The following is a 15912-nucleotide window of genomic DNA, read 5'->3' as shown; positions in this document are numbered from 1 at the left end:
GTCATTGCTATGATCACTTTGCACTTACAGCTGGGTTTTTCTCTAGTAAGCAACCACCTCGATTACTGTGACATCCTTTATAATGGGTACACTGGCTATCATCTGCAACTCATACAGAATACTGTGTTGAAACTTCTGAAGGATGCTTGCAAATATGATTTTGTCACTCTGCTCCTTAAAGTCTACCACTCATTACCACTCTCTCTTCATGTTAAATTCAAGGTTTTAAATTCCACTACCTTTTGTATTTATCTAAACAGTTAATTCTGTACCATGCTATTAGAGTACAACACTCACAGTTTCAAAATCAATTGGTTCTTTCCACTTCTCTTCCATTTCTCTTGAAATGTGAGACCACGCAGCAGGCTGCCTTTTGCCTTCTAGCCCCTGCTGTCTGGAATTTCCTCCCTTCTTACCTAAGATTAGAAACCTATTTTAATACATTTTAAAAAGGTCTTAAGGACTACTTTTTTTGATGTGGCTTATACAGGCTAGCCATGATGGCACCGAGACCTTGGAGTAGTGGTTGGGTCCTTCTGCCATGGGAAAACCGCTTTAGCTGCAACCCAGAAAGGCGGTATATCAAATACCCACTAAACATAAACAGTTGCTCACCTTATCCATGAAAAAATGAACAATACAAATTTCCTTAGAAAATAAACAAAAAGTATGATGCAAAGAAAAGCAGAGAAACACGTCAGTAACTTTGAAGCCGTATTTTGTATAGGTTGTTTAAGTGGGAAAGAGACATTCAGGTTGGAACATTGACAATTTGCAGTGTATTTTACAAAACGCTCACTGAATGCAGAGCATTTAGCAACATATGTATAAGTCTGCAGGAAAAGCATATGCATTTGTCAGCACATACAGAGGGAGCAGCTTGTTTATTTAAAAAAAAGCCCTTTCAAAAAAAGAGCAGCATCACTCAGTGCTTTGTATTTGTAAGAAGCAGCACTTACATCTGCAAACAGCAGATTTTGCTACTTACATCATCGAGGTGGTTTGCAACGTCTTATAACAATACAGCGGTCCAGAGAGAAAAACGAACTTCATAATTTGACAGGATAGAGTAGCCATCAGAAGCACTTGAAACAGGACAGCAGCACCCACACACCACTCACTACAGTCTTCATAATAGAAATCCACATCTATTCTTTGTTCAGAAGCCATCACACCCATCAGAAGTGCTAGAAAATAGGATACTAATTGACAAATGGCAATCAAAAAGATAGGATTTTAGGGAGACCCAAAAAAGGGGGTAGGAATTCTCTAGCCAAAGATTTTTCAGCAAAGAATGCCACAGAGCGGGGGCGAGAAAATAGAAAGCAGTGGATCAGGTAGACTCCCATCTTGCTTTGGAGGGATGCGGTACAACTAATCTATTATCAGTGAGGAAGCGAAGGGTACGTGCAGGAATATATGGTGTGATCAAAGAACCTAAATACGAAGGTAGAGCTGTATAAAGAACCTTGCCAGTCAGAGTAAGAACCTTAAATTTGACTCTGTATTCGATTGGAAGCCAGTGGAGACTTTTACAAAGGGACATGATGGGGTCCTAGCACTCCGCCTGACAGATGTGTGCAGCTGTATTTTGGAGGGTTTGGAGACGTTTAAGATTGGATTTGGTATTGCCTGCATACATGATGTTGCCATAGTCATAGCGAGAGTTTATATAGGCATAAAAGAGTGATGAGAGAGTCAAAAATTGACAGAATTTCAAATTGACTGTAAACATCTCGGAAAATAAAAGCCCGTTTTTAACACTTGTGAAATCTGAGGGGTGAAGGATAGTGCAGTGTCAAGGATTATACCCAAATATTTAAATGAAGTGACAGTATCAATTTATCTGTCAAACAGAACAGGCTTAATCAAAGAAAGAGACAGCAGCCCTGTAATCCAGCTAGTCACTGTCTTCTCTGGATTCAACACTAGGTGATGATGTCTGAGCCATGATGCAATGTTTTGGACAATTTTGGAGAGGTTGAAGACTTATAGAAGCTGGATCTGTATAGTAGATGATGAGAAAGTCATCAGCATAAGAATAGGCACTAATGCCCCAGGTCTGGATTAATAAGACCAGAGTACCAACAAACAAATTGAAAAGGGAGGAGGGTAAAACAAACCCTTGGGGGACCACATGATAGGATCTGGGGTAGGAACTTGATGTTACCTGCACTACCTGGAAAGAATGATTTTCCAGAAAGGATGTGAACCACTTATGGACTGATCCTGATATGCCCGTAGAGGTCAGATATTGGAGGAGAAGACTGTGATTAATCGGGTCGAACATGGCCAAGAGATCTAAAGACACTAACAGTGCAATCTTCCCATGTTTCAAGTGGCAGTACAGCTCACTTAGAAGTGCTGTGATGATTGTTTCCATACTGTACCCCACCCTAAAGTCTGATTTACATGGACGAAGTGAGTTTACAGCCTCAATGTGGGGCTGGAATTGTTGGAGTACCACAGATTCCAGTATTTTCAACAAAAATGGAATATTTGATACAGGAAGATAGTTACTGGGTTGCATAGGGTTCAGATTGGGTTTCTTCAGAATTGGTTTAATAAGGGCTTCTTTTAGAGACAAAGCCACTGGAGAAACTATTCATAACCACGGTGTAAAGAAATGGTAGCAATCCCGGGAGGAGGGTTTTCAGCCAATTTGATGGAATAGAGCTAGGGAAAAAGGTGGGATTCAGTGTGAGAGTATTTTGACAAATGATTCAAATGATGTAATGTTGAAGGAAACTCCAAGATGCTGTTTGAACCTGAGAGGTAGGGAGGAGAGGAGAGGAGTAGTTAGAGGGTACTATAGTACTGGGGTGGAGGTAAGAAGGAGCCCAACGTTTCTCATTTTAGAAGTAAAAACGGAGACCATCTACAGGAGACTCCCGAGTTAGAGGGGAAACCAGTTTATTGAAAAACCCCTGAAGTGTTGTTTGGTAGAATTGGAGGCCGGTTGGATCTGATTGGAGACATATTTTCTTTTTGCCACACAAATCTGAGCAGTGGAGTATTGATGTGCCTGCCTATTTGTTCTTCTTTTATGCCAAAGGCGCTCTGCCCTGTGTGCCGATGCCTGCCAGGTGCGTACCGGTGGAACCAAGGTTGACAGTTAGTACTCTAGTTCGAAAAGAGTAAGGTAGAGTAAGTGGGGCAACCTGGTCTAGGACTTTCTGTAATGATGAATTCCATGCAGATATCTGGTCATCCACAGAAAGATCAAGGAAATCTTGGTGGTGGGGGGGATTCTTGTAGTGGCAGAAATGAAAGGGGATCTTTACGGTTCCTGCATCTTGACCAATAGCCTGTAAAGGCTGAGGAGGCTAAGAAAGATGTGATGGAAATTGTAAATGCCAAATTTTGCATACTGATTAGAGAGCCAAATAATCAAGCTGCAAAAAAAAACTCAATTTGTTTGCCATGTGAGCTGGTTTGGAGAACCAAAGAGGTAAGCATAATTATCTCCTCAATCATGCTCCCAAACCCTAGGCCAAAACAAGCATTTCCGACAGTTGTACATGCCATCAGGCAAGTGGAAATTATGACTAAGAAATTTATGAACCAGAAGTGTATTTCCATTGCACAGTAGGCAATGCACACATTTCTAAGGTCTGCCTAAACAGAGAGAGCCACAAGGTAAGACATTAGACACCTCACTGGGGAAGGAAGTAGAGAGATACTGAATGCCATGGGGGGGGGGCATGATGCTGGACAATGGAATGGTAGGGAAGGGATGGGGATATGCTGGAGTTACAGGTGAGCCTAGAGCATGTGCCCTTCAAATCTGCATGCCAGATGCATGCAAGTATAAGTAGCGCCTCTTCTAAAATTGCTGTTTAAATGTGCATCCTGATGTAGAGGCGGAGTGCTTTTTTTACATATATAAACCATCATAAACCACCATAAACCACCCATATAGTGTATCATACAGTTGGAATGCATTGCTATACCTGGAGAATATGTTAGGTGCTAATTTACTTTTGTGTATGATATGATATATTTATCTTGGTAAACATAGGTGCTTGTTTTAGATGTCTATAAACCAGCATTTAGACATCCTGATTGCATGAGCATCTAAACCCCATTTTACAATGCTGGGATGTGAATGTCTAAAACTGAAGAACATCCATACAGTAAGGGAGTGTGATCTTGGCATGTTCTGGGCAGAACAAAGGTGGGCCCAAAATAAAACAGAACGGGAATGGACATCTATGTCCAACTAGATGGATTTCAACTTGCTACACAGCTTGTCTAGGTATCAGAAAAGCGCTCTGAATGAACAGTGCTTCACCGGAGGGATTAAAGAAGGTCACCCCCCTTGGTCCCTCAGTGGTTGATGTCATCCCTGAAAGTGTTTGGCCAGAGTATCGCTAGATGTGCTTGTTAATGACTAGTTGGTTACACTGCTGGTGATATTTGCCTTTGATATTTCCACCAAGAAAGGTTTATGATATTGATCTAGTATGTCTCCAGACTATATTTTCTGTGTGGCTGAAACACTCTATTGAGCCCAAAAGATGCCAGCCGCAGTTTGCCCAACCCACATAACACCCCTCCAGCACGTTAACTCCACCCACACCTCTCCTCAGCTACACCAACCAATCAAAACATGCTTCCCTTAGCTGCCCTAACCAATCAAGACACTTAACAGCTTACTTTTAAATTCAAACTTGCACAAGCTAAATCCATACTCCAACTGTCATTCCTTCCAAGACTGATACCTACCCCACCATGCTCATGCCCCAAACCATTGTGCTTCATGTCTGAAAAATTAGGCTTAATTGACCTGTTACCTAGAGACCTTGCCCAGGAGCCACCTCCTTTAATAACTGTGTGCTAACAATGTGGGCCCATGCTAATGACTAATGCAGCACCTTAACGTTGCACGTGCTAATACTCATGCTAAAACGGGGTGGGGAATATGTGGGAACTGTGCCTTACATTTAACATGGAGTAGATAACGCCTCCTCAACAGGTATAGTTAATTGCACTGTGCATTATCTGCTCTGCATTTATTATACAGTAATGAAAATTTTCTGTATTAAACAGCATCACAAAATGTTGGAAACACTCCCAGCAGTTAACACAGGGGTTTTGTAGTTTCTGTGCATTAATTTTGCCAATTATAGCCTACTAAATGTAAAATCTTACCACCACAGCTTATTTAATGAGGCCCTAAGGGACTACGCATAGTAAAGCCTGCTAACAGGTCCATCCTAAAATTAATGTGGGTGCATTGTCTAGGATGACCATGTAAGGCAGATCTCACTGTAATGAGATCATTAAGCATTACCATGCTTTTTACTAATTTACAGTAAATTTACCATGCTTTCAGTTTTTTGTATGGGGAAGCTATCTCCTGGCCCCTGTTTCCCACCTGTTTCCCCATCCCCACTGGAGGTAAAAGGTGCTTTCCCTTTGAAGATTTGATTACCCTACTTAGTTAAAATACAAGGCCTTAACTTCTTCTCAAGGTATCTACAAAACATGGCTTTGATACCAAATAACACCCCCTCCCCAGCTTGAAATGTCACAAAGAGCAGAATTATGGGGTAACTCTGGTTTTCTCTCCTAATTTGTAATGACATATATGGTCCTTTGCACTATGACTGCATATATGCACATAAAATATTGGATGGAATAGAAGAAGCTTCAGTGCAGGGGTGACATGATATAGACGTTCAAATATTTGAAAGGCATTAATCTGCAAACAAACTTTTTTTGGAGACGGGAAGGCTGTAGAACTAGAGATCATGAATTGAGGTTGAAGGGGGGGGCAGACTCAGGAGTAATGTCAGGAAGTATTTTTTCACAGAGTGGGAGGTGGATATGTGCGGGAGGTGGTGGAGATGAAAATGGTAATGGAATTCAAACATGCGTGGGATAAACACAAAGAAATCCTGCTTAGAAGGAATGGATTCATGGAATCTTAGCCGAGATTAGGTGGCGACGCCGGTAATTGGGAAGCAAAACCAGTGCTGGGCAGACTTCTACGGTCTACGCCCTGATTGTGACTGAATAGATAGGGATGGGCCGGAGTGTAAATTTTAAGGGGCTTCGAAGTTAGCTTCAGAACTTAGTACAAGAGCAGTGCTGGGCAGACTACTATGGTCTGAGACCTGAGAATGGCAAGACAAATCAAACTCTGGTATAAAGTATCACATACCATGTAAAATGAGTTTATCTTGTTGGGCAGACTGGATGGACCGTACAGGTATCTGCTGTCATTTAGTATGTTACTCAAGTTACTCAACCACAGAAAAACATTGTATCCCAATATATTATGCACTCTGGAATTCCTTGCTTTGCTTATAACATGTTTTAGCTATTAATGGAAGAAAAAAAAAATATTTTCAAACCATCCGTTATATCTAATTTTAGAAAATTGTAAATCTAAAAAAGTATATTGCTCACTATATTATATTACATGATATACAATGTTAGACTCACGTGTATAATTGCTTATATTTCAAAATACTTCAGAACTGTAATGCAAGCAGTAATTCTTAATCTTCTGTGGTTTTCCTAAAAGAAATTTGGACAGATTACAAATTATGCATGTGGTAAACACTGAGATAGAGTTAATCCACTGTTGTGTTCCTTATTGGCTCCCAATACCCTTATGAATGAATAAATTCTTTGTACAATTATTGAAGGGGATACAACTAAGTTTCTGGGTGGCAGCCTTCCCATGCACTGTGCTCAAGTCAAGCAAAAACTTTACTCTTCTGTCCTTAAAAGCAGGACAAGGATTTTTATGGAAATGACTCCACAAATGTGGACTCTTTTGCCCCTCAGAGTTAATGATAGTTTTCTACTTACAGAAGAATAATACAATCATTTTTTGATTGCTGCATAATAACAGAAGTCTATTCCAGTAGGATCTCCACTGGCGATATTGTTGGGAATATAAAATATAGAATTGATTTTGAAATATTCATTTCCCTCTAGAGTTATAATTTAAGGATGTGCATCTGTTCATGCTCATTCAGTTTACTGGCATCATTAAAAATGTAGTGTGTGTTGAATTGATGTCACAAGCATCAACCTATTAGTTAATAGTAACAAAGTAAATGGCAGCAGACAAAGACCTGTATGGTCCATCTAGTCTGCCCAACAAGGTGGCTAGAGTTGAATCTGCACAGGTTCTACTACTTCATAATTAAACACTGGCTTCCATTATGTAGCTTCCAACTATTCCAGAACCTGTGGGATAGTTGTGTCCTTCAACCAGCAGGTGGAGATAGAGAACTGAAAACTGAGCTGAGACATATCTCTGTTGGCATCCAGTCCAGCTCCTCAGTATTTTCTATCTCCAGCAGTTAGATAGACAGACTTTTCAACCTCTGGTTCTGAGTGCTTTGCTCCTGGTCCAGTTGGTCAACTGGTCCCCAGTTTAGCTTTGAGGGTGGCTTGAGTTTGCAGAGTCATACCTGGAGGTCTTCAGATCCCTGTCTGTAGTGCCCCATAAATTTACTTCTTCCCTCCCTTCACCTCTCCTCTGTTTCCTGTGGAGCTCTCTACTCTCCAGCAGGGCCAGAGTGCAGTTTGATGCAGGAGAGAGCAGGAATGGGTGCCATTTTGTTGGGGCTGACTGGCAGTGAGGAGCAGCCTCTGATCATGCATGGAGCACAGCCACAATTTTACAGCCTCAGGACCTGACAAAGCATTCAGCTGCATCGGGATCTTTTTTTCCTCTGGAGTTTATATTGCTTTTACACCAGGCCTATTTACTGGAGCAAGAACAGTCAGAATTGCTACAAGGTTCTTCAGTTTTTTGCCCCACTGCCCCTCTGGCTCTTAAGAGATCTCGTTTAGACCTCAAGGAGTGGGCAGATGAGGCTATCTCTGTTTCCGCCTCCTTATGTGATGTGGCCTCAGTCTATACAGAAGAGCCATTAGAGGAGGGAAATGATCCCAAAATACTGAGGTTGTTTCATATAGTGTTCTTATTTCTGAGGCACTGGCAGTGCTAGCCATTGAGGAGCCTTCTTCTTCAGCATCAGGAGTTCCATCTTTGTTGATTATTGAGGGGGCTTAGAGGTCCATCTAAGGCCTTCCCAATCCATCCAGGCATTCAGGACCTGATTACAGCAGAATGGGTCTCTCCGGGAGCGGAGAGAGAGAGAGAGAGAGAGAGAGAGAGAAAAGAGCTGTGGCTTGTTTCTACCCATTAGTTTCGGAGGAGAAAAATAAATTTCAGCTTCTTAGGGTGGGCTCCCTAGGTACGGTGGTGACTAAGAAGACTGCCTTGCTGGTGGAAGGGCGCATTGCCCTAAAAGACCTACCGGATAGGAAGCTAGAAAGCTCACTCAAACAGCGTTTGAAGTGGCCTTTTTCAACGTTCAAGTGACAGTGTGCAGCTTGTTCGTGGCAATAGCACACCTGAAGTGGCATCAGCAGACTGCAATACAAGATGGACACCATAAGGACCAGCTGGAAACAGGTTTGGCCTACTTGTCAGATGCTATTTATGACATGTTACAGGTTATGGCCTGCAGTATGTCTTTGGCTTTCATGGCACGTCACAACTCTGGTTGCAGCATCGGGTAGCAGATGTAGCATCAAAGCCACATCTTTCGGGGCAAATGGGTATTTGGAGATGATCTCTGTAACTTGGTGAAAGACCTGTGGGAAATTAAGGCCAGTCAGAGCCTCTGGTCATCCATCTTCAGGGGGCTCTCAATCTTGGTTTCAAGACAGCAGATGGTCCCGGCCTGGTCATCAGCAATATGGCCAGAAGTCCCACCTTCAGGCACACCAATCTTCCTTTCATGCGGAGCGGAAGTCCTCCTTTCAGTCAGCTAGAGCACCCAATCCCTCCAGAGCTTTGCAGTGATGTGAAGATGGTCCACTCTTCTCTTCCTCTGGTGAAAGGTCATCTTCAGGAGTTTCAGGAGGTGTGGGCCAAAATCACATCAGACCAGTGGGTTCTGGATGTTATTACAGAAGGTTACAAGTTAAGAGTTCTCTTGCCTGGTTGCTTCTCTCTTCTTGCAGTCTCCTTGTCAAAAGGGAACCAAGGCAGAGGAGGTTCAGGCCACCGTAGATTTTTTGACAGCACTCTGGGCCATTGTTCCAGTTCGCCAGGCCGAACAGGGTCAAGGGAGATACTCCATCTACTTCATCGTCCCAAAGAAGGAAGGCACCATTCGTCCGGTGTTAGGATCTCAAATGTTTAAACCACTGCTTTTGAGTGTCCTGCTTTCTCATGGAGACACTAAGAGCAGTCATAGCCTCAGTTCAGGCAGGATAATTTCTCACAAGCAATGAAACCAAGGAGAGCTCACACAAAAGATGCACAAAAACAGCAAAGCAAACAATAGTTTGCTGAAGATCTTTATTCAGTAGAAATGACCCGACACGGACCGTGTTTCAACGCTAAGGCCTGTGTCAGGGGTCTGCAATTTGAACAATACAATGTACCATTCATAAAAGTAGTGAACAATGAGTACATAAGTACATAAGTATTGCCATACTGGGAAAGACCAAAGGTCCATCAAGCCCAGCATCCTGTTTCCAACAGTGGCCAATCCAGGTAACAAATACCTGGCAAGCTCCCAAAAAAGTACAAAACATTCTATACTTCTTATCCCAGAATAGTGGATTTTCCCCAAGTCCATTTAATAATGGTCTATGGACCTTTCCTTTAGGAAGCCGTCCAAACCTTTTTAAAACTCAGCTAAGCTAACTGCCTTTACCAGATTTTCTGGCAAGTAATTCCAGAGTTTAATTACACGTTGAGTGAAGAAATATTTTCTACAATTCGTTTTAAATTTACTACATTGTAGCTTCATTGCATGCCCCCTAGTCCAAGGAAAGCGTAAACAGATGCCTCACATCTACCCATTCAACTCCACTCATTATTTTGTAGACCTCTATCATATTTTGAGAACACAGTTTTTAAAAAGACTACAAGGGCTCAAGTATGATGAAGTTTGAGTACAATCGCCAAGTGTCTTCATGTTGGGCCGGGAGAAGACACTTGGTGGCGGTGGTGGCGTCCTTCCTTCAGCCCCAGGGAATCAGTTTACTCATATTTCGATGACTGACTGGGTCATTTATGCATCATCCTATTCAGACAGCGTAGCAACGATGGACAAAGTTGTATGTCTTCTGCAGTCAATGGGTTGGGTGAACAATTTTTAGAAGAGCAGATTAACTTCATCGCAGCACAGCATGGAAGAGGATCTTCCTCATAGAGCACAGGAGGTTGAAGCTAGTTCAACAGATTGTCTTCTCAGTCAAGACACACCTAGGTTCTGGGACTACGACCAGGTTCTGGGGTCAGTGATGGCTGCGATGAACGTGGTGGGCAAGGGCTCATATGCGGCCATCACAAGAATCTCTTCTCAGCTACTGGCCTCTGGTGTCATGGAAGTACGACCTTCATCATCCTTACATGCTGGTAGCCAGATGGAGTATGCAGTGGTAGTTGGTGCCCAGGAATATGACTGTTGGTGTTCCCTTTCTGATAACTCAATGGGAGGTGGTGACAACAGATGTCAGCAAATCAAGTTGGGGAGCTCATCATTACAAGTTCCATCTAGGCACCTGTACAGAACAGGAGTCTCAGTGGTTGATAAATCACTTGGAGCTCAGTAGTGCCATAAATGACTTTGCTTCCCTTCTGACAGGGGCCTTGGTCTGGGTTTTCTCCAACAATGCGACAGCGATGGCTTCTATCAGCAAGAAAGGCGGGACCCACAGTCCGATGGCAGTGAAGGCAGCCTCCCTCGTGAGTTGGGTGGAGAAAAATCATCTCTGCTTGTCATCAGCTCACATTGTGGAGTCCTTGAATATGGAGGTGGACTCTCTGTTAAGAATTCCAAAGTGCCCACATTGTTCAGCTGTTGAAAAGAACCAGGCTCAATTGGGCTCAATGCCCTACTGAAGCCCTGTGGAAGATAAAAGCAAAAGGCAGACACAATAAGAAGATAAACATTATTTATTTAAATCCAAAGGCTCACAGATATTTACACATCTGTGCCCGACATGGCCAAGTTTCGCCTTGAAATGGCTGCATCAAGGGCTAAGTTATCAGCTGGTGGAAGATTACAAACTTCACCACGTCTGGTCCAACAGATAACAAGGTTAAAAGCAACGCATTTGTGCAATTTCTCAATTTCAATTTCTGGGAGCCTTTGGCTTTTAATAAAAAAAAGACTGTTTATCTTCTTATCTCTACTTTTTGCTTTTATTTTCCATGTTGGATTTGGTGGAATGTTTGCCTTCTTGTTTTCTCTCTCTACTGAAGCCCTGGCCAGAAACACATCTACTGTATGTTTTTCCTCTTTGGCCCATGTTAAGTCACTTGTTGAAAGGGATCACATTGCACCAGGATCGAATAATTCTTGTAGCTCTGGATTGGCCACAGAGGCTGTTATATACGGACCTGATTTGGCTGCTGAATGGGGGTCCTCTCCATCTTCCGCAGGTACACGGCCTACTGAAGTAAGGTCTAGTACTCATGGAGGATCCGTGCCCCTTTGGTTTTATGGCTTTACCATTGAAAGGGCTCGGTTGAAATCAAAAGGTTATTCTGATTCAGTCATTGCTACCTTGCTTCAAGTTTGGAAACACTCTACAACCACGGTGTATGCGAGGATGTGGAGGACTTTCGTGGGTTGGTATTCTGAGCATCGACTATCTCTGTTCTCTGCTCAGATCATGAACATCCTAGTGTTTCTCCAAGCAGATCTTAAGAAAGGATTGGTGTTGGGTTCTCTAAAAGTTCAGATTTTGGCTTGGGCCTGTTTCAGGGGCTGACTACAAAAGACATCTCTTCCAGCTCACCCGGATATTGTTCAATACTTGCGGCCTTCCGTTTGCACTCCTTGTCCAGAGTGGAATCTTAATTTAGTCCTTCAGGCTTTTCAGAAGCTAAAGAAGAGTGTTCTTAGTGGCTCTTGCATTGATACATGGGGTATATATATGGGCCCGATATGTCTCCTTGCCTGTTACATAGTGCTTAGCTGGCTAAGCGCTAATATCGGTATGAGATAGCTGGTTATCTCCACTGAATATTAGTGCATGCAAGCTCTGTCGAGCAGAGACCATCTCTTCATGTTCAAGTGTACAGTGCTGCATATGTCTAGTAGCGCTATAGAAATAAGTAGTAATAGTAGTAATATTGTGCATATTGAGGCGCTGGCCAGCTACATTTAGCAGGTAAAACTGGACTGCCTAAATAGCAGTCCTTTCCTTTTCATCCATACAAGACCAGTCCAGACTAATGGGTTATGTCCATCTACCAGCAAAAGGAGACAGAGAAAAGTAGCTTCAAGTAAGTTGTTTTTTATGGATATTGTGCAACCTGGAATGCTAAGTATTTTTCTCTGTCTCCAAGTGATGATAGACTGATTGTGTAGCTCTTTTGGGGTGCTTCTTTGTTATTTCTTGTTCTGGATGGTTCTGGGTATTAGTTGAGCAGGGATTATATGCTGGTCAATCAGGCTCATTTCTTTAAAATAAAATTATATACATTAATTTTTTTTGAGCCAGGATGACGCTCGGTGGTGCTGGGTCCCTCATCCCCCAGTAGGATGACACCCGGTGGTGCTGGCTTCCTCCCCTCCCTGCCTGTATTGCTCCTCTGTTCGGTCAGCTGAGAGGGCTTTTATAAGCCAAAGACTTTTCTTCACATCCTCGGGTACCTGGCTGGGATTGGCAAGTATGTCATCATTTACGTTTCTCTCACCGAGGTAAGTTTCTGTTTTCAGTTTATTCAGGAAGTCATCGAAAAGGGGGTATTTTCATCACTTCCTCTTTTCCATTTAGCACATTTATTCCTTGCTTGGGGTACGTTAATTCTGCTCGCCAGGCGGTTTTATTTTAGACTTTCAGTACTCCCTCTGGGCTGTCTGGTCGCCTTCTCCGATTTTGCTGTTTGTTTTGGTGGGCTCCTTTCTTGCCCTCTGTGTTTAACAGTGTTGAGTTTTTTTCAGCAGCACAATATTTTCCTCTCAGTAGATTGGGGATTATTCCCTCCCCCTCCCTTCATTTTAAGGCAATCTGGTTACCTGCCTCCTTCTCTGTCAGTGGAGTGGAGCTGACTGTCACTCTGTACTCAGCTCTTTCTGTGAAATGGTCACTCAGTCTTCCCACCCTATTATATTTGTGCCTAGTGGGGGCTTTAGCATCATGGGTGCTGTTTTCTTTTGGGTCTCATTTTGCGTTCTATTGCGACTCTAACTACCTTTGAGGCTATGAGCGGTAAAGCCTCTAGGCCAGGGGTTTTCAACCCAGTCCTCAAAGCACACCCAGCCAATCGGGTTTTTCAGGATATCCCCACTGAAATCAATGGGAATATCCTGAAAGCCCTAACTGGCTGCGTGTGCCCCGTGGACTGGGTTGAAAACCTCTGCTTTAGTCTGTCCAGTTGGTCTTTGGTCTGGAATGAGGCCAGCACTCAGCTTGCTGCAGTGCTATGTAAGCTTAGGTGATCTGAGTGTCCTTCTCTGTGGTCAGAGTAGTAATTTCATTCTTCGGCAGCCTATAGGCTGCTCTGTATGCAGTTCCTCAAGAAGTCTGTGGTACCATCTCCTCCTGCCCCACTAGGCCTTGGCTAATGACAAAGTATTTACGTTCTTTTGCCTGTCAGGTCTGGGCCTCCTATCGAATTCTTTTTAGCTGACTCCCTATTGAGTTCTCAGCATCTGCTAGTCTCTGGGACAGTGTCCTCTGATGATCCTTTTCAATGGCTGTTCAGGGACTGGGGTTTTGGACTAGCCTTAGCAGTAATCTTTATTGTCTCTTGAGAATGGCAGGTTCCCTGTTACTCCAGCCTATGGAGCTCCACTAGTGAAGGTGCCCCTAGTATGGAGTTGTGCTGACAGCTCCTTGGTTTGTATTGTCCTAGTGCTGTCTTGGCTGCACTTGGGGTAAGCATCTCAGTCTGCATTATGGCACCCTCATGCCTTGTTCTATTTGGGCCTTGAGCTCCTTGGTGTTCGCAGTATTTTGGGCTGTACTGTGCCCACAGATTTGGGTGTGGCAGTAGCCCTTTGGACCACAGGGTGGCTGTGGTCCTTTGGGCTGCACTGTTGTAGAGATCCTTTGGACTGCACAGTGTCAGTGATCCTTTTTGGGCTGCACAGTGGCAGTGGGCCTGTTGGACTGCATTTGGCAACATCCTTTTTACGCTATGCTGAGCTAGTGGCTGCTTGAGCTGCACTGTGGCGGGTGCCATTTTTGGGCTGCACTGTGGTGGCGCCCCTTTCAGGCTGCTCTGTGGCAGTGCCCCTTTTGGGGCCCTTCTGTGTTGGTGGATTTTTGGCTGGTCTAGGGTGGCAGCAACCTTTGGGCTACTCTGAGACAGTGGGTTTTTGGGTGGTACGATGGCAGCGGCCCCTTTTGGGCTGCACTGTGATAGCACTATTTTGGTCTGCATTATGGCAACAGCTTTTAGACCTTCACAGTGTGCCAGTTTACAGCAACTCAGTAGCAGCAGCCATTGACATGCCTCTATGGCAGCTTCTTTGCAGGCTATATTATGGCACCAGTCACTTACTTCCTATTTCTTTGTAGCGCCTTCCTTTCTCGAGTTCCTCAGCTTGTTGACCTGCATAATTGGAGCTGTCTTGTGGGGTGGAATCTGCACCATCAGATGTGCAGGGTCAACAGCTTTTAGCCTCAGCAGAGGTACGGGTTGTGCTGTGCCTGGGGTCTCTCAGGGTGAGAGGTAGCAGTTACATCTTGGATGGCATGGGGACAATATCCTCGCTGCCTGCATAGTAGCACCAGCCGCTCGGCTGCAGGATGGGAGCAGCCTATTATGCATAGGTACACCATTCTGGGAACGTACTCGGTGGCACTTCTTTTGGACCTGCATATGGTGGTGGTCTATGGGGTTGGACTGTTGACCTAACTTTTTCTGATCCACTATGCTGTCAGCTGTAGTCCACCTTAATTCTGAGTAGCCTTATCACTTAAAGGCTTAAGGTATTTTTCTTGCATGGTGGTGTGACTTTACTTGGATTGCAGCTCTTCCGACCTGTTTCCCTATCTATGCCTTCCTCTGTGCCACTTTTGTGGGTTCCTATATACAGCTACAGCATTGTGTGAGTTTGCTGCATTTCTTGCTCTTCTTTGGCATCTGCAAGGAATCTTCCATGGGAATGGCTCCATCCTGTTTTTTGAAGGGGTATTTCCTTGCTGTGCAACTCAATTATTTTTTCCCTGACAACATCCACAGGTATGTCTTCCCTATGGTACTTATGAGCGTGGCATCTGGGAGGCCATTGTCTGGTGACTCGGTGAAATGACTGTATGTCAGATGAGTAAAAGCCACACTTAACTGACATAGAGGGGCATAATCGAATGGGGCGCCCAACCCTGCAAAGGGGCGGGGAAACCCGTATTATCGAAACAAGATGGGCATCCATCTTTCGTTTCAATAATACAGTCGGGGACGCCCAAATCTCAACTTTTAGGTCGACCTTAGAGATGGTCGTCCCCTGTTTTCGGCGATAATGGAAACCGAGGACGCCCATCTAAAAAATGACCAAATCCAAGTCATTTTGTCATGGGAGGAGCCAGCATTTGTAGTGCACTGGTTCCCTTGACATGCCAGGACACCAATCGGGCACCCTAGGGGGCACTGCAGTGGACTAACTGATGCACTAACTGAATGGAAAAAGGCATGCAGTGGTCACTAACCACCTCCCACCCTGAAAAAAACAACTTTAAAAACTTTCATCTTTTTTAGAGTATGGGTGAAAGACGTCCTTCGCTATGCCTCCGTCCCTGCGATGACAGTTGAGGATGTCCAAAATGTGAATGTTTGTGAGAAGGACGTCCATGCCTGGATGTTTCTGTGAGAAGGACGTCCATGCCTGCTATGCTTCTGACACCCCCTTTATTTATTTGGATTTTGGAGCACAAGTGGCAACAGTGGGATGTGAACTG

At 43.9% G+C, this 15912-nt stretch overlaps 1 protein-coding gene across 1 annotated transcript in view; it reads left to right on the top strand.

Moving 5' to 3' along the window:
* SLC24A2 (solute carrier family 24 member 2) overlaps positions 1-15912 on the top strand; it is a 399922-nt gene that overhangs the window by 20980 nt on the left and 363030 nt on the right.

Source organism: Microcaecilia unicolor, chromosome 2 (genome assembly GCF_901765095.1).
Source record: "Microcaecilia unicolor chromosome 2, aMicUni1.1, whole genome shotgun sequence".
Classification (NCBI taxonomy): Eukaryota; Metazoa; Chordata; class Amphibia; order Gymnophiona; family Siphonopidae; genus Microcaecilia; species Microcaecilia unicolor.
This window is presented reverse-complemented; position numbering and strand designations above follow the sequence as displayed.